The 19002-nt window shown below is 51.0% G+C and overlaps 1 protein-coding gene and 3 long non-coding RNA genes across 6 annotated transcripts in view; 2 read left to right on the top strand and 2 right to left on the bottom strand.

Annotated features, from left to right (window-relative positions):
* Window positions 1–5195, bottom strand: part of HVCN1 (hydrogen voltage gated channel 1) — a 35808-nt gene extending 30613 nt beyond the window's left edge. The window contains exons 1-2 of one of the 3 annotated variants that reach the window (XM_078060993.1): window positions 5119–5195; window positions 4499–4578 (exon numbers count right to left, since the gene is read on the bottom strand). The gene's annotated coding sequence lies outside the window, so the exon portion shown is untranslated. Of the gene's footprint in view, window positions 1–4498; window positions 4579–4608; window positions 4817–4968; window positions 5019–5118 lie in introns of those variants that run through there. The other 2 variants (XM_036080046.2, XM_036080048.2) reach the window with 2 other exon arrangements.
* The window catches only part of LOC144379941 (uncharacterized), a 120050-nt gene that overhangs the window by 2658 nt on the left and 98390 nt on the right, over window positions 1–19002 (top strand). The window lies entirely within an intron of this gene.
* On the top strand, window positions 3483–10850 carry LOC118527923 (uncharacterized). The gene is made up of 5 exons (XR_013443514.1): window positions 3483–3718; window positions 6111–6238; window positions 6916–7003; window positions 7399–7467; window positions 7561–10850. It is a non-coding gene; the product is annotated as an uncharacterized LOC118527923 (long non-coding RNA).
* Window positions 8116–17211, bottom strand: LOC118527926 (uncharacterized). Its single transcript, XR_004913350.2, has 2 exons — window positions 13333–17211; window positions 8116–12737 (listed from the first exon to the last, which is right to left on the bottom strand). It is a non-coding gene; the product is annotated as an uncharacterized LOC118527926 (long non-coding RNA).

The raw sequence follows: 19002 nt of genomic DNA, 5'->3' as shown, positions 1-19002 counted from the left end.
CTAGAGCATGAATGAACCCCTAAAACATGACACTAAATCAAAGAAGCCACATGAAAACTTCACATATTACATGATTCCACTGATATGTAATACCCAGAATATGCAAATCCACAGAGACAGAAAGCGATTGGTGGTTGCCAGGGACTGGGAGTTGGGGGGTAGGGAGTGACTGCTTAATGGACGCAGGGTTTCCTTTTGGTTTGATGTAAATGTTCTGGAACTGGATAGAAGTGGTGGTTACGTGACATCGGGAATGCACTAAATGCCACATTCACTAAATGTTCACGGAGTTGTAAAATGGTTAATTTCATGTTATGTGAATTTCACTCCAGTTTAAACTTAAAAAAAAAAAGACACATAGACATACATTACAGTATCGGGAATGCTCTGGAAAGCAGCAAAGTATCTATATGTCCACCAATGAGGGTCTGGTTAAGTCAGTTTAGGTATATCTGAGCAGTGAGAAACTCTAGTGTTGTTAAATCTTCTTCGTATGTGGATGAGGAAGGAGGTGAATGATATAGTAAAACAAAGAAAAATTCACATTGCAGCATAATATACACAGTATGACCCCCATCTATGTGAAAAATTATATATGCACTTTTATTTTTTTTTAAGATTTTTTTTTTTTTTTTTTTATTTGACAGAGAGAGAGAGACAGCGAGAGCAGGAACACAAGCAGGGGGAGTGGGAGAGGGAGAAGCAGGCTTCCCGCGGAGTAGGGAGCCGGATGTGGGGCTCGATCCCAGAACCCTGGGATCATGACCTGAGCCTAAGGCAGACGTTTAACGACTGAGCCACCCAGGTGCCCCTACATATGCATTTTTAAAAATAAGTCTGTAAGGATATAGCCAAACTCTTTACAGTGATTATTGCTGGACAAAAAGGGAGTGATCTGGGGGACTGATTTTTGTAGGTATTTTCCTTCACTTCTGGAAGGTCTGACCTTTTACAATGAGTATGTGTTACTTCTTAAAATTTATTTTTAATGTAGGTGACGTAGGCATGTACTAAAAAACTGAAACAATTCAAAAAGATATACTATGACTAGTAAGCCTCCTTTCTACCCATTCTTCCCAGAAGCAGCCACTCTTAGCAGTTTCCTATTTGGCCTTCAGGGGTATCCTATGCCTTTGCAAGCACATCCATATTTACTCCTTTTCTCTCTTTTAAACTTCAACAAATGTGAGTCCATGCACTCTGCTCTGAACCTTGCTTACTTCCCTTTAGGGTGTGGTGGGCTCCATAATGACCCCCCCCCTCTAAAGGTGCACCTGTCCTAATCCCAGAACCCGTGAATATGTCACTTTACATGGCAAAAGGGACTTTGCAGATGAGATTCAATGAAGGATCCCAAGATGGGGATTATCCAGGTGGGCCCAATGTAATCAGAAGGGTCTTTATGAGTAGAGCAGGAGAATCAGAGACAGAAGGATATGTGAGTACAGAAGCAGAAGTTGGAGGGAAGGGATTACAATCCAAGGAACGTGGACAGCCTCTAAAAGTTGGAAAGGAAACAGGTTCTCCCCTAGAGCCTCCAAAAGGCATGCAGCCCTGCCAACACCTCGATGTTGGCCCACCAAGATGGATTTTGGATGTCTGATCCCCAGCACTGTAAGGTAACAAATTTATGTTGATTTAAGCCATCCAATTTGTGGTAATTTGTTATAGTGGCCATCAGAGACTAATACAGTATTTCCAATTGTTCTGGATCAGTACGTGCTAGATCAAGTGCACTCCTTGGAATGACTCCACAAGGTTTCCCTGTAGGAATGTGTGTAGTCTCGCTAGTGATCAGAATTTAGATTATTTCCCAAACTTTTGCTGCCCCAATGTTCCAATGAGTAACCCTACACACTGTGTGCTTTTATAATTTAAGAAAAAATTATCATTTTGAAAAAATTATTCACAAAGACTTAAAAAAAAAGTTCTTTCTCTCCTCAGTACCATGCTGCGGGCACAAGGGACTCTCAAAGCGTTTCTTGCTGGTTGACTGGCAGAACAGCTTCTGCAACCAGCAGAGTTCAGCTCAGTGTGTTCCTGTTCTAGCCCCTGGGGGCCCTCACCCTGCTCTCATGAGACAGTCTCAAGTGGAACCTTTAGCACAAGCAAAGGTGAAGGAACAATTAAGGTACCCTGGAGATTTCCTTCCACAAGACAGGAAATAGAACGAGCACATTTATAGAAAAACACCCAGCTTCACTAATTCAAGCAACAGAAAATTTAAAGATACATACATGACCTTTCCATTAAACTAGACAAAAGTGTTAAAACTCAGTGCTTGTGAGGCTGTAGGGAAACTTGCACACACCGCCAGGCATTGTTTTTCTTCAACAGCCTTCGGGTGCTAGGTGGCAAGTGCCTTCAAAATAATCATACTCTTGACTTGAACACATCAGTTTGGGAACTAGTATCTCAAATCATTTCGTAGCAAATTACAGGTACAATGTGGACAAGCTAATTTGGATATGATGGCTAGAACCTGGAAAGACCCCATAAGCCCCACTTTAGAGAAGATCTGAGGAAGGCAGTGGGCTGTTAGAAGGAATGACAATTCTGAGGTCTCTGTGTGTGTATATATATATATATATATATATATCTTTTCTATACAGAAAGAAGGCTGTTAAGCAATGACAGGTAGAACCCTGATGGTCGTGCACACCACTGGCAACTGTAAAACATAATTGGAACATTTACTACGTGCCAGGCACTGTGCTGGGTTCTGGGGGAACCCGAAGTAACGAAGGAAAAGGTCAGAACCCTGCTAGATGGATACTTTAGCTGGGTAGACAAACAAGGAACGTAAGTAAGGTAACATCCCCTGAGCCTAAGCATGGGAAGAAAGAGAAAGAGTAATGCAGTAAGAGAGCAGGCGAGTGTGGGTCCTGTGGGTGTAGTGGTCAGGGAAGACTCCAGAAGGCAACTTGGACAGTGGTCCCTGAATTGCAAAGAGGTAAGTCACAAGAAGATGGCCAAGAAGAGCATTCTCTGGAGAAGGAAGACCATGTGCATAGGCCCTAAGAGGGCAACTCCCCTCCCCCAAACGTCAGCAAGTCCAAGGCAGAAAGAGGAGGTCAGTGTGTCCACAGGGAACATGCAGTGGGAGAATGGTGGCAGGAGACAAGAGTCTGATCTCACAGAGGGCCTGGGAGGCAATGCTGAAGATCTGGGGGTCAAGGGTGGTGGCAGGGAGGCCAAGAGGAGGCAAGAGATGATGGGGATGCAGAGGAATGGCCAGATTCAGAACATGCAGAGGAGTAGAAGCTGCTGTGGGCTTAGATGTGGGGGATGAGAGGAGGAGCAGGTTTTGGGGCTGTAAGAGTGTGGGCTTCCTCCTTCTTGCTTAAACCAGTGATCACGGAGGGCTTGGGGACTGCAGAGTGGTTCTGGAATTGTGCAAGCCTCAGCCCAAAGATATTCAAAGCGCTGCTCCTACTAGTCTTTCCCCCAGGGACTCAAGAGTGTGAGAAGTTGCTGCTGCCACGCTTGGTCTTACTCAAGAAGCTTCCAGCTGCTGGTGGGGCTGTCCGGAAATACTGCAGATCTCAGATAGCCCTGACTGACCTGAGGTTAAAAGTGTCTGGGACAGAGGAGTGCTTTCAGAGGGGCTGGAAGGAGCTGGGGTGTGGGTGGGGCAGAGCTCCGTAGTAACCTTGGGCCAGGAGCTGGGCTAAGCCTTTATACCAAGCATCTCACTTCATCTCAGCATTGCTGTGAGGTAAGTACCATGCTTAACCCCATGGGACAGTTAAGGGAACAGAGGTATGGAGAGGTGAAGTCCTATGGCTAAGCCTGCAAAAGCCCCTGCACCCAGCAGAGGTGCTGCCTAGAGATCTGGAAGTTCCCATGGGCTGGCTGTACCTCTGTGTCCTGGAGTTTCACCTGTCCCCAACCCACCATTCTCATTCCTCAGCACACCTTGCCCCAAGATATGTTTATTTTTTTTTAAGATTTTATTTATCTATTTGACAGAGAGAGACACAGCAAGAGAGGGAACACAAGCAGGGGGAGTGGGAGAGGGAGAAGCAGGCTTCCCTCCGAGCAGGGAGCCCGACACAGGGCTCCATCCCAGGACCCTGGGATCATGACCCGAGCCGAAGGCAGATGCTTAATGACTGAGCCACCCAGGCGCCCCAAGACCTGAGTGTTTAAAAGCATTCCCAGGTGCAGGATTTTTTTTTTTAAGATTTTATTTATTTATTTGACAGAGACACAGCGAGAGAGGGAGAACAAGCAGGGGGAGTAGGAGAGGGAGAAGCAGGCTTCCCGCTGAGCAGGGAGCTGGATGCGGGGCTCGATCCCAGGAGCCCAGGACCATAACTGGAGCCAAAGGCAGACACAGCCCCCCAGGTGAAGGATTTGCTGCCCTTGAGGTTGGCTCATTTCAGCCTCCTCCTGGGATACCCAGTACTACCTTTATCCTCACTTCTCCCCCTGCAGTCTCCCGGGGGGGGGGGGCAGGGATGATGAATAAAAGGTTTTAGGGGTTCACACAGACCTGGGTGTAAGTTCTGGCTCTGCCTCCTTTGGCTAGATGACCCAAGGCAAGTGGCTTGGCCCGAGATTTGGTTCCTTCACCTGTAAGAGGGAGACAAGGATGGTACTTACCTCACCTGTTGCTGCGCTCAGCGGGTGATGAAGGCACCTGTCTCCAGGTTAAGCCCGCCATACAAATGCTTCTCAACGCTCCGGTTTTCAAGGGGAGGTAACTGAGGCCAAGAGGGGCTTCCCTCCAAGACCTGTGGCACGGCGTCTCCTGTCCTGCCCCTCCACCTGACTCTAGTACGCCCTGGACAGGGCAGGGGGTCCCCGGGGGGGGGTCCCAGTCTGCCCGCGCTGGCCGGCGCTGTTAGACGCTGGAACAGAGGGCAACGGGGGGCGGCGGGGGAGGGCCCGAGGCGGGGGTGAGGGTCCGTTCCCGGAGGGGTCGGGATAGGGGCGGCGCGCTAACAGCCGGGGAGCACTTACCCTGCGCCCCTCCCGCCGGCGGCCACCGCAGCAACTGCGAGCTCGGCGCCCGCCCCGCCCGCCCCTTCCTCCCCGCCCCTCCCCCTGGCCCCCGCCCCGCCCCCCGGGCCGCCCTCTAACCCTGCCCGCGCCACGGTCCCGGGCTCTTGCCTGTCTCAGCGCCCTTGCCCTGGCCTGTCTGTGTCCCTGTTGGTCTCTGGCTGGCCCCCTCCCCCGCCCCCCTCCCGCTCCGCAGGCCCGGGGCCTGGCCTGGGCCTCCTGCGCTCCCGCAGATGGACAAAGGTCCCGCCCGTGGGAGCCAATCGCGAATCACGAGAATCCTGTCCCCGGCTAGCCTGAGGGAAGGGGTGGGAGGAGGGAACCACTTCCTTCCTCCTGCGGGACGGAGTGGGGGCGGATCCACTCCCCTCCCCACCACACACACGCTCGGGGAAGCGGGCCTGAGGTCCGGCGGCACCCCGTCCTGTTCACTTAGGGGTGGCTCTGAGTGGCTTTGCTTGTCCCCTGCACTGTATCTGCCCTGCAGAGGTTGGAGAGCGGGCAGAATGTCCTAAAGGGATGGCCAACCTTGAAGCCCGCAGGCCACCCCGGAATGGGGGGAGGAGGTCTCTGCGCTAGAGGAACGAGCCTTCCCGCCTGGAGGCTGAGCCCCCTTGCTCGGGCTGACTCCTCCTTACCTTCCAGGCCCAGCTTCACCGTCCCTCTCCTCCGGGGGCTTCCCCAGCACTCTGCTCACGCTTCATTTCTGGCACTGTCCTGGAATCCGTTTCCGTTAGCCTCTGTCTTCCTAAAAGGACCATTTGTCCCAAACCTCAGGGTGGAGGCCCTCTCCTACACATCTCCCTGCTTCTGGTTTAGTTGGGGGGCGGGAGGAGTCTCCATCCTGGGGGCTGTCTTAGTTCCCTATTGCTGCTCTAACAGGTTACCGAAAACCCAGTGGCTTAAAACACAAATTTGTTATCTTAGGGCTCTGGAGGTCAATAGTCTAAATGGTCTTAATAGGGCTAAAATCGAGGTGTTGGCAGGGCTTTGTTCCTGCTGGAGGCTCCAGGGGGATCCTTGCCTTTTGGAGCTGCCAGAGGCGACCTGCATTCCTCAGCTGCTGGCGGCTTCCCTCTCACCTCTGCTTTCATCTCCTCTAGATCTGACCCTTCTCCCTCCCTCCTGAAAAGACCCTTGTGATGACACTGGGCCCCCCTGGATAACCGAGGCTCCTCTCCCCCTCTCTACAGCCTTGACTTCATCACACCTGCAAAGTCCCTTTTGCCAGGTATGGTAGCATATTCACAGGTCCTGGGGGGTAGGATGGGGACATCTCTGGGGGGGCCTATTGTCTGCCTATCACAGCGGTAATGTTTCCATTGGCTTCCACCAAGTCTGCTTTTCCCAATCCTGCCCCCCCCCCACCTCCTGTAGGGCAGTAGGCTTTCTTAAAAACATCTCAGTCTGGGGGAGCCTGGGTGGCTCAGTTGGTTGTGCATTGGACTCTTGATTTTGGCTCAGGTCACGATCTCAGGGTTCTGGGATCAAGCCCCGTGTGTGTCTGGCTCTGCGCTCAGCAGGGAGTCTGCTTGAGGATTCTCTCTCTCCCTCTCCCCAACCCCCACGCTCACTCTCCCTCTCTTTAAAAAAAAATAAATAAATAACATCTCAGTCTCATCTGACTTCTCAGTCACATTTTGTTATTGCAACATTCTTATTCCAGTCCTTAAGCCATAGTCTGATCCATTTTATTTTTTAAAAAATATTTATTTATTTGAGGGTGGGGGGGGAGAGCAGAGGGCGAGAGAATCTCAAGCAGACTCTCAGTCTCACAACCCTGAGATCATGACCCGAGCCGAAACTAAGAGTTGGACCCTTATCCGACTTCGCCACCCAGGCACCCCTAGTCTGGTCCATTTTAAATGTCAATCTTATATTTGATTAAAAATGTCCCTCCCCTACCAGTGTCAGCTGGACAGAGTGGAGAGGATGTGTGCACTGGTCTGGTCTCTGCATCCACTCCCTCAGGAGTGGGAAGAGGTGGAGAGAACAGGTATCAGGTATCTCCTCCCCTAATTGCCCACCCCAAAGCTGCAACCCTCTTTCCGTTGGCTTTAACAATTGCTCCTGCCTGTAGTTACCAGCTTAGTGCAGACAGGTGGTGGCCTCAACAGGCCCTAAGAGGGCAAGGCTCAAACCATGTCCCTGGCCTGATCTTCTGGCAGACCCCTGCTGGAGGCATCTGTCATCATCCTTCCCGTGTGCTGCCTCCTTGCCCCGCCCTGCCGTGGTCCTGGGGCAGCCCACACCTGCCAACCTTACCGGTGCCCTGGAGACTGGGACCACCAGCAGGGACCTATTTCCATACTTTTAAGGAATCAGGATCCTAAGAGAGCAGGTTAGCAAGTAGGGAGAATTTAGTGATGTTCTCAGTATTTCTGTCCACAGAATGCCTCTACTGCTCAGTCTTCTCAGTTGGACAGGAAAAGATCTCAATTTTGTCACATCTGGCACATAGTAGGTGCTTTATATCTCTACTGAATAAATTAGTAAGTGAATATGGAGCGTAATAAGATAAGGGTGCCCACCGTCACTGCTTCTATTCAACAGTGTACAGAAGAGCCCAGCTAATTTGGTGAGACAAGAAAGGAAGCGAGAAGGACAAAGACTGAAAAGAGAAAATCTCTCATCTGCAATCTATGTGATTCTCTGCCTAGAAGATCCAAGAGACTCAAAGGGTCATGTTGGATGCCTGCCATGTGGTAGGCAGGCCCTTTCCAGACACTTAATAGAAGATGAAGGAGCAGCTCCGTCTTCAGAGAGCTCCCCTGTGAGTTGGGGAGGCAAGGCTCGGGCATGTTTCTCTATGGTCCAGAGAGTCTAAGGCTGGTCATTTAGGATGGGAAAAATTACTTTATTTTCCTTAACTGAAACTGAGCATTTCCTTCCATGATGAATGCAGGTAACAGCTCATACTTGTATTAGCAGGACCCACGGCTTTGTCATCAATCGAGATCACAGATGTCTTCAAATCACAAGACAGTTATTGCAGATACCTTAAAATATAGCTTATACTCACCCCTGCTTCAAAATTACTGTAGTTACTAAACCAGCTGTTAGTTCTCATATATTTATGACAATTTAAAAAATAATTCAACAACGGCATTTCAAGATAATGGGTCTTTTGTAATGCAAGGCATTCTATATTATACATTTAAAAACATTCCCCCGGAGAAGAGGACCCATGTTACAAAAAAGTAGTAGAAACTCCTGCTTTAGAGGAAGGACTTGTTCTCTGGTTTGAGAAATGCCAACACAGTCCTCTTGCACAAGGGATTTCCTGCCCCCACTGCACCTTTCTTATCAAGCAGTAAGCCCAGCTTGCTCAAGGACGAGTCTGTCACTGTCCCAGGAGCTTTTTGGTGTCTGCCTTTTGATGTTCATGGAGCATTCTGAGGAAGGTCAGAGCATAGCCCTTGGATCTGGTCTGCTTGTGCCCCAGGAGAGCGGGCACTGGGCCAGGGCATGGGCTCATTCTGGCTTGACCCAGTGGAAGAGAGGGGGCTGCCTCTGCTGGTTTTGGTTCCTCCAAGCCAGTGTTTTCAGCTGCTACAGATGACTGCTTCCCTTTCTAGGGCGATGTGAGGTCCTGGCTTGAGGAGAATGCGAGGAAACAGAAAGGAGGAGAGAAGTCCATGAGATTTCAGCTGGGGCCCTCTTTGGATTTTCCAGAGTTACATCTGCCGTCTGGGTCCAGAGGCTGCTTTGCCAGCAGATGTGATTAATCTAGAGGAGGTGACAGCCACACAAGGCTGGCATACCTGTATGTGATCATGTAGCTACATTAGAGGTCATGGCTAACTCTGACCCCCTTCTCTGATACTTGGTTCAAGCTTCTGCTTCATACATAGTTCAGAATCACGTGGAGGAGTAGAAAGAACAGAAGAGTTGGCATCAAAGAGACCTGGGTTTAAATCCTGCCTCCATCCCTTCCCTTGCTAGCTGGGTGATCTTTCATTAATTGAGCAAATAGTGTCTGAGTGCCAACTATGTGCTGGGCACTGAGAACACAGAGGTGAATGAGACAGACAGAGCCCACCTCCTCTCATGGAACTTACTCTCTGTAGGGAGGCACACAAAGACCCAATGGTGGTATTATGAAAGAAATAACCAGGGGGTTATGGCAGAGAATTAACAGTGGTGGGGAGAGAGGAGGTCCCACTGAGGTAGGATGGTTGGGGAAGGCCTCTCTGTGGCATTTAAATTAACACTCAAAACTGAGGTAGAGCCAATCATGAAGCGAGGGGAAAGCCTTCTAAGCAGTGGGAACAGTATGTGCAAAGGGCCTGAGGTGGGAAAGAGCCTGGCTTGGTGAGAAACCAAAAGGAGGCCAGAATTATCCCAACATGGTAGGAGGGGCAGAGAGTGGTGAGAAGTAGGTCAGAGAGGAGAGCAGGGGCCAACAGGAAGCACTGGAGTTCAGGTGAAGTGCAGGAAGCCATAGGAATTTTAAGCAGGGGAGGGACACAGTTTGATTTTTAAATTATTGTGGTAAAATACACATAACATAACCATTATAAAGTACACAGTCAGTGGCATTCGCTACATTCACAATGTTGGACAGCGCTCACCACTACTCAGTTCCAGAACTTTTCTGTCATCTCAGAAGGACACCTGGTGCCCATTAAAGAGTTGGTCTCCATCCCCACTCCCCTCCAGCCCAAAGGTCCCACTGACCTGCTTTCTGTCTCTATGGATTTGTCTGTTCTGGACATTTCTATATACAGAGTCATACGGTATGTGGCCTTTTGCGACTGGCTTCTTTCACTCAGCATGTTTTTGAGGTTCCTTCATGTTGTGGCATGGATCAGTACTTCATTCCTGTTATGGCTGAATATTCCGTTGTGTGGCGGTGCCATAGTTTGCTTATTCTTTCATCCATTGATACGGTTTGCTTTTCCTGAGGTAACTCTGGTGGCTGGCTTGGGAGTAGATCTCGGGGAAGGCAGAAGTGGGAGTGCAGGCCAGATAATGGCTGGGACGAGTGTGCTGGGAGGAGGAACGGAAAAATGGGCACAGATTCGGGAGGTAAAACAGATACCGGATATGGGACTGACCGGGACCACGTGTGGACTGGACGCGGAGGGGGAGGCGCCCGAGTGTGCAACGCCCGAGTGTTCGCTGGGACGGAAAAGTCTGGGAGGGGACATCCCAGCTGTTTGTGATCACATTTGAACTGTCCAAGTGGAGGGGTCATGTGGGCAGTAGGATTTGAGTCTGGAACTTGGCAGAGGGGTTTGGGGTGTGATGTTGTGATAGAAGAAATAGATATTTTGGTCTTCGTCCATGGCTCCTGACCAGAGCGCCTAAAACCCTCGTAATTTCCTAAGTGATAAGAGTACTAGGAGCAACTTATAGTTGTTTTTTGTCCCCAGCTCCTGAAAAGCCTCCAGAGTGATAAAGATGAAAGGAGCATCTGTTGTTATTCATAACAAGCCCCTTTCCAACACACCTGAGTGTATGTGAATGAGGTGACTTTTGGAAAGTCCCCCAAGAATGGGGGGCTGGCTGCCAGGGGCTGGAACTTTCAGTCCCATCTCTACCCTGCCTTCCTCCCACCCCCGCCCAGCCTCTGGGGGAGGGGAGAGGGGCTGGAGGCTGTGTGAGTCACCAGTGGCCAGGGATTGAATCAACTGTGCGTGCACAGTGGAGTCTCCAGTCAAAACTCTAAGCGGAAGAGTTGAGTTTCCTGACAGGCGAATAGGTGGAGGTGCTGGGAAGATGATATGCCTGGAGAGGGCCTGGAAGCTCTGCACACCACCCCCTAATACCTTGCCCTGTGCATCACTTCCATCGGTCTGTGTGTTGGGTCCTAGAATAAATCCTTAATTACAAGTAAACCGTTTTCCTGAGTTCTGTGAGCCATCCTAGCAAGTGATCGAACCCGAAGAGGGGTCATGGGAACCTCTGATTTATAAGAGGCCCAGGTGAAAACCTGGACTTTCAAATGGTGTCTGAAGTGGTGGGGGGTGGGGCTGCAGGGTCTTGTGGGACAGCACTTAACCTGTGGGGTCTGCACTAACTCCAGGCAGTTAGTGTTGGAACTCCTGGGTGTGGAAAACCCACACGTTTGTTGAAACAAAAGTATGGAACGTGGAGAAACACATGGGGTTTTTCTTTGAGGGGGTCATCAGCACAGAGCTGGTGCTGAAAACCCGGAGCCAGGCTGACCCCGGGGTGTGGACAAAGGGCCCAGTGCTGAGCTAGAGGTTGAGCAGGTGAGGAGGAGCCTGCAGAGGGACCACAAAGGGTAACCGGAGGAAGAAGGAAAAGCCAAAGGCGTGTGGGTCCTGGAGGCCAGGAGGCCAGTGGTCCAGGAAGACAGAAGTGTGAGCGTGTCAGAAGCTGAGGGGAGTGGGCCGACAGGGAGGGACAGTGCAGAGAAGGAGGGACATGGAGAAGAGACACAGGAACCACCGGGAACAGTGGCTGCTCACGAAAGGGAGCCGAGAGAGGGGACAACAGTGGGAGGTCTGGCAGGGCCCACACAGAGCCCCTAGCCTAGATGGTCCCTAGAATAGAAGAATGTCGGGCTAAGGTGTGCCGAGCATCTTGTCCCCACTCCACGGAGAAGACAGAGTCTCTGAAGGTTAAGTACAAGGCCATGCAGCCGGTGAGCAGCCGAGCTGGATCAGGAAGCCTGCTCCATGGCGGGGCTCTCGATGGACTCCTTACCTGCCTGCCCAGGAGCGGGGGTGCTAATGTTTGTGAGCCAAGTTCTCCAGGCCTCTGGAATCTTCCCTGCCTGTTGACGAGGGTGAGGCTTAACGTTGGAAAGACGAAGGCACAGGACCCTGGAAGTATATTCTGACGCTCATGCTGGTGAGCAGAACCTCAAACTAAAGGACTGAGCAGCACTGCCTTGTCCCACCTGCTGGTTACTCATGGAAAATACTCAACAATGTGGTTCAGCCTTCCTGGCCAGCTGGAGCAGGTTCGACCAGATGGGTCCCACATCGGCCCAGAAGCAGACCTGGGATTGACCCCCAACTTCTTTCCACTCAGGAGATTAGTCCAAACCCATTTTGGTGATTCCATCTGTCCTTGCCATTATGTTTCCAGAAAGGGCGTGTGACGCAGTGCTCTGGCCAGTGAGACCTGGGGGACTGTGTGCTGGGGCCTCTGGGAATTGTCCTCTTTTCAGGAGGGGCCTTCCTCTCTTCCTCCTCCTCAGGTCTGGAGCTCCTGCTCGCAGCCTGAGGGCAGAGCCCGGGCTGGAAGGTACCTGGGCCTCAGGGATGCCGCCGCTGACCATCCACCCCTCCACTCACCCCGAGCAGCCACGTGCAGACGTCCGTGTTTGAGAGGCGATACAGTTTACTCGTGTTTGGGTCAGGCTCTTTGTTCCTCACTTCCAGGAGCATCCAGACCCCGTCCATACTTGGGACGTTTACTGCTCAGTGGCCATTTCACTTTCCGTTTGGGGACTGAACTTAGTCCTGTTGGGTCCGGTCCGGTGGAAGTGTTCACCAAGGTGTCCCCTCTTTTGAGAGGTGGGCATGTGGCCCAAACGGGGCCTAGGGGGAGAGATGCGGGGAGACCTCAAACAGTTGGCATCTGCTCCCATCAGGGTGGGATCTGCAGTGCAGCCGCTCTGTGGCCGGGGGTGCCTGTCCGTGCCAAGCCTGGGTCTCGGCCTCCCCTGCCAGCCTGTGGGAGCCTCGCGGTCTGCCAGTAATCAGCCGGAGCTGGTTTCTGTCGTTGGCATCCAAGGAACCAGGCCAGAGCTGAGGGGGAGAGAGAGAGAAGACAAAGCCCCTGGCGGGAAGGTGCCCGCCCCAAGGCGGGAGGCAGACGGCCAACAAGCCGCTCATGTACGTGAGCACAACGAAGTGGACGGTTAGAATAACTGGGAGGACAGAGCAGCCACCCGCTCGAGGAGCGCCTACTGTGCATCGGGCCCCATGCCGGGCCTCTTAACCACATCCTCTCATTTAATCTCCACAACAACCCCTGGGAGGCAGGGACTCTGAGTTCGGGTGACGTTCTGCTCTAAGAGAGCGCCCCAAATTATCATGGCTCAAACAAACCAGAAGTGACTTCTCATGCCAAAGGCTGGAGGCCTGACTTGCGGGGCAGGTACGGTGGCTCTGTTCTATTGAGTGGCTTCGGGTCACCGCTCTGCCACTCCCAGGGCCTTCCCTCCGGGTCAAAGGTGGCAGTGCATGCGTCTCAGGCAGCAGGACTGAGGGTGTGCGCCAGCAAGAGATGACAGATGCATGCCAGCCATCCCTTCAGACAGCCTCTGACACTGCGGCTCCCCCCCCATGGGGAGCCCTTAGTCCCGGGACACCCAGCTGCCAGGGACCGTGAGAAACGTACCTTTTATTTAGGGCATCGTGTGCCCCGCGGAAAAAGTCTCTGATGGCTGAGGAAGTGCAGAGAGCGCTTCGGGAACCGGCCAGGTTCCAGACAGATGAGAGAAACAGAGCTCAGAGAAGGAAGTCCCTTGTCCGAGGACACCCAGCTGGGAAGGGGCAGGGCAGGACTGGAGCCCACCCTGCCTCCGGCAGCTACGGTTACAGGCACGCAGAGCGCAAAGCCACAGGGCAGCTGAGGGAGGAGGCTTCTCGGGGACAGCGATCGTGAAGCTGGGTCTCCTGGGTTAGGAAGAGGCGGAAGAAGGACATTCTGGGAGCCGAGGTCGGGAGGCTTGAGAATTTGGAAGAAAACTTCCTTTCTCGGGGCAGCACCTTACAAAGTGCTCTCTGGCCACAGCCTGACCATCCCTGGCCATTGGGCGCTCACGCCTGCGAGAGCTGTTTGTAGGGATATTTCTCATCGGAGCTCCCCTTTGGAGTGTGGTGGCCATCTTCAGTTTCTTCCTGCTCGGCACCTGTCCCCCTTCTTCTGGTGACGTCAGCTGTCCCCTAATTTCAACCCAAGTGGTTCGAGAGTGGCTGACCCAACCAGGCCAGTGGGGCTCCATGGGAGGCTCTGGCTGGGCCCCTTTGCTGACGATTCCTCCGCTGGGACTGCCATTTGCAAGGATGGGTGAGCCTGGGCCTGGGGGGCAGCATGTGGAGAAGGCTTGCCTGGGGGTCAGGCCAACGCAGACAGGAGCAGAGCTAGCCTGCACATGGGAGTTGCACAGGCCAATAAATTCCCTTCCTGCTGCAGCCAGTTTGATTGGTGTTCCTGTCACTGCCCCCAGAAGAGTAACTAACAGAGGCAGGGATGTCAGGCCTCTTTTTACCACCACCTGGGCAGTGGTGGTGGTGGTGGGGTGCTGGGGGAGTATCGGTGTGTTTTATTATAGTAGGGCCTGGAGCAGGGTCTCTACAAGTGTGGTCCGAGGACCCCAGTATCTGCATCACTCTGGGACTGAACTCGATGAAACCACACATTCCTGGGCCCCAACTTCCAAATCAGAATCTCCGGAGGCGAGGCCGGAACGCTGTATTTCTGTCAAGCACTGCAGGGGAGTCCCATGGCACCCAGTCTGAGAACCAGTGGCTGAACCAGGTGACCTGGGATCCAACCAAGATCCTGCCGCCAACTTGGGTGTTAAGAAATCTAGATTTTCAGTAACAACCAGACGGAGCCCTTCCACTGACTGGTTGTTTCACGCGCGCCTGGCACTGTGCGAGGAAATGCCTTCTGTGCACACGCTCTTATGCAATCCTCGCAACCGCTGGACATGTTTAAGGAAAGAAACGGAGGCTCAGAGAGGCTGACTGACTTGCCTCACGTCACTGCTGGTGAATCTGAAGCCAGTTCTGTCTGTCCCAGAGTCCCCACTAGTCAGCACTGTGCTTTAATGCCTGTTGTCTTCCCAGTGGAAATAGAACTTCTTGTTACGCACATGGCTTTTCATTTTAGAAAAGGATCTTGAGGGGCCCCTGGGTGGCTCTGTCGGGTAAGCAGTTCAGCGTCTGCCTTCAGCTCAGGTCGTGATCCCTGGGTCCTGGGATCGAGCCCCACGTTGGGCTCCCCACTCAGTGGGGAGTCTGCTTCTCCCTCTCTCTCTGCCACACCCCCTGCTTGTGCTCACGTGCTCTCTCTCTGTCAAATAAATAAATCTTAAAAAAAAAAAGGATCTTGATTATTCCCTACCCCCCACCTGATGACTCATGTGAAGCCCTACAATTCTGCCTCCCAATGTCGTGGGGGGACACCCTCTCTTGTCTTCACCACGACTACCCTGGGCCATGTCACCACTGTCTCTTGCTTGTAACAGTCTCTCCAAGTCCGCTCTTGCACTCGTCTTCCTCAGACCTGCTCCCCACACTGTACTGACAGCAATTTTGACACAATCTCATCTCTGTTAGGAAATATCACAGACATTCAAATAATTATGCAGAATACTATACAAACGTGTCTTTACCACCAGGTTAAGGAATAAAGTGCTTATTTCTTAAATCACAAAGCTCAGGACCCTTGCTCTTGGGATTAAAACACAGGAGGCCCTGTCTATCTGGCCCATGCTCTACACCCTGCCCACACCCCTTTACTCCGCTCCTGCTCTGCCGGCCTTGATTTCCTCTCATACACCAGGCTCCTCCCTCAGGGCTGGGCGCACCTGCTCTTCCTCTTTCTGAAATGCTGTGCCCGTCAGCTGGGTCCAGCCGTTCCTTCTCATGCTCGGCTGTCACAATGGCGGCTCCTTAGGAGGGTCTCCCAACACTCCCAGGCCGCCCCCCATGCCTGCCTCATGCACACCTACGCACGACACTCAGTTCTTGGCTCACTGCCCATGTCTCCCACCAGACTGAGTTCCATGAGGGCAGGACCTCTGTCTCCCCAGGGCCTGGAGCAGAGTAGCTGCTATAAATAGCCCTGGATGAAGAAAGGCACTAATGAGTTATCAGCTTTTGCAACCCCAGTAAAATAGGTAACATTCACTCACTTGACGCATATTTACGGAGTGCCTCCTGTGCTGGGCTAACATTTCATTTTAAAAAATGTATCGTTTGCCTTAGTAATAACAATCTGCCTCAGTTTCCTCATTATTCAACAAAGCGGGGATCAGAGTACCTACCTTGTAGTAGGGCTCAGCATGGAGCCTGGCACTCACAGTGAGGGGGGAGGGATGGGGGCCGACATCAGGACGGGCACCAGGTTTTGCACCAAACAGAACATGGGCATCACCCAGCTTGTGCAGGGTCTTTCCTTGGGCTCTGGCCAGCAACGTCCAGTTTCTTGAGCCACACCAGTTCGTGCTGGTGGCACCGTTTCTTCTCCGCACCCTCCAACTTTAGGCTCTGATTGCTTATCTAGAGGGATTACAAAAGCACTGGAAGGTGCTCAGTGCCTATCAGCGTGGGGGATTTCACTCCTCTGCTCTCGGAGAAGGAAGCAGGGGGGAAGGAGCACACTAAAATGACCTCCCATACAATTCCACCCCATCTGCCACCAGAAGGTGTGGGCTGGGCTGGATCACAAAGGTGATCTGTGAAGATTTTTCCTGGGAAACACAAAGATATAGGTACTTGAGTGATACAACTGTTGATATTTGATAGTAATTTTAAACCATTTTATTGAGAAGCTGCTTTTTTTCCTATCACTAAGTTGATGGAAAACATAAGAAGCGCATTTTGGCTACAAGTAACAGAAAACTCATTCAAACTGACCTATATAATAAAGGAAATTTGTCTCTTTACTGAACTAGTCCAGTAGTAGGATAGGTTTCAGGTACGGTCTGATCAAGACTTTGGCTGTTTGCTATTCTCTTGGCCCTGCTATTTCCCTTGGGTTGGTTTTCTCCCCAGGCTAGTTTTCATCCCTTGTTGCAAAATGTAGCAGTTGTAGGCTTAACATTGGCATACCATCACTTCTAGAGGAGCGGGGCCTTCTTGGTGCTGCCCCCACTCCCCAGTCAAAGGATGGTCCTGGGCTTCCTTCTGTTTTGATTAGGTCAATCTGGATTGTCTTTCCATCTCTGAACACACTCTGACCAGGGGAACACTGGGTGCTAGGTGGCTCGGGCTGGGCTGACCAGTGCTAAACCAATGTCTCTGCCAAGGAGTAGTGGGTTAATTCCACTCAACTTTCCCCTCCATATACCAGGAGAGAATGGGGAGCAAGTTAGAGAGGCAACCGTACTGTCTAAACAGTTGGGGACTATCGGGGTACCTGGGTGCCTCAGTCAGTTAAGTGTCCAACTCTTGATTTTGGCTCAGGTCATGATCTCAGGGTTGTGAGATGGAGCCCTGCATTGAGTTCCACGCTCAATGTGGAGTCTACTTGAGATTCTCTCCCCCTGCCCCTCCCCTCCAATAAGTAAATAAATAACATCTTTTTGAAAAGTTGGGGGGGCGCCTGGGTGGCTCAGTTGTTAAGCGTCTGCCTTCGGCTCAGGTCATGATCCCAGGGTCCTGGGATCGAGGCCCGCATTGGGCTCCCTGCTCAGCTGGGAGCCTGCTTCTCCCTCTTCCACTCCCCCTGCTTGTGTTCCCTCTCTAGCTGTCTCTCTCTCTCTGTGTCAAATAAATAAATCTTTAAAAAAAAAAAAAGTTGGGGAATATTTAACTGTGAGCAACAGTCTCCCAAAGTAGATCTGAGAGAAAAAGGGATACTTGAGCCCAGGGATGCATCCCTTCCTCAGCCTGAAATTCCCATCCGCATCACCTGTGGGGAGGCTCTGTTGTTTTCTAATCATTTCCAGTTTCACCCTCGTGGAAATAACCCTGTAGCCCAGGAAGGGTGAAGAGATTGTTCTGACACCTCTAATGTCCACTTAGGACTTATCAGCCATTCAATAAATATCTGTCTTTGAAGGAAGGAACTGAGGGTGTGTTGACCTGTAATCAAAAGGCACTTACTGATGGGTTATTGAAACTTGATGTCGGACACATCTAGACATGTACACATTCACAAATACAGATATGTCCTCATAAATCCAAAGAAATGACCTAGAAGAATACAGAAGAAATGAAAGACCAAGGGACACTTGGCATCAAAATGGCCCCGGTTCCTGGTTCTAACTCAGCATAGTCCCATCCCTTCCTTGTCTGTGCCTGGTCAGTGAGCCCGGGCTCCTGTGACCGACTACTAACCAGGGCCTCAAGGGTCAAGCAAGGACACTGGTAACACACAGGGACACCAAATTGGGTACCAGTCTTGCAAATGTGCATTTTGAGTGAACCAGTCTACTCTCAAACACTGTTGTTGGAAGGTAGGTTGGCAAATTAATATATCAAACTTAACAGGAAGCATACAGATTTACCCTTGGAGTCAGCAATACCTCTTCTGTGGACCTATCTCAAAGACACTGGGCCAGCAACTTGGAAAGATGAATGTGCCAGCTGCTTACCACCACACTACCATGAAAGCATGGGCTGGGAACTGCCCCAGTGTCCACTGGCAGAGAACTAACTGGTTGAATAAAGTATATACATCCCACCCTGGAGGATCATAGAGCTGGAAAAGGGCAAGAGGAACTCAAATATTGCCACGGAATGGGCTCCAAGAGAAACTGTTAAAGAAAAATGCAAGGTGCAATCAAGTGTGTGATGGCCTCCCATTTTTCAAGAAACAGGGGGCCTAGGAATACACAGATGTCTTTACTTTTATTAAACATGCACATATGCACACACACATGCACGCACACTTAGGGGGATAAACAGGGTGAGGGTGAGGTAAGGACAGGGTGGACAGGGGGAGAAGCTAGACTTCTTGGAACATACTTTGCTTTGTGTACTTGACTTTGGGACCATGTAATTATTTTATCCTTAAGTACAAAAGCAAAATTAAATAAACATAACTTAAAAAGAATCATCTCAGGTGACTTGAAAACAGTAATTGGTGCATCCCAGAAGGACTAGAAATGAAATCTATGGACAAAAAGAACTGTAAAAAAAAAAAAAAATTAGTAGTCATATTGTTAATAATATATTGTTAATAATATATTATTGTTAATAATATATTATTGGGATGACTGGGTGCCTTAGTCGGTTGAGTGTCCAACTCTTTTTTTTTTTTTTTTTTAAAGATTTTATTTATTTATTTGACAGAGAGACACAGCGAGAGAAGGAACACAAGCAGGGGGAG

Source organism: Halichoerus grypus, chromosome 13, assembly GCF_964656455.1.
Source record: "Halichoerus grypus chromosome 13, mHalGry1.hap1.1, whole genome shotgun sequence".
NCBI lineage: Eukaryota > Metazoa > Chordata > Mammalia > Carnivora > Phocidae > Halichoerus > Halichoerus grypus.
This window is presented reverse-complemented; position numbering and strand designations above follow the sequence as displayed.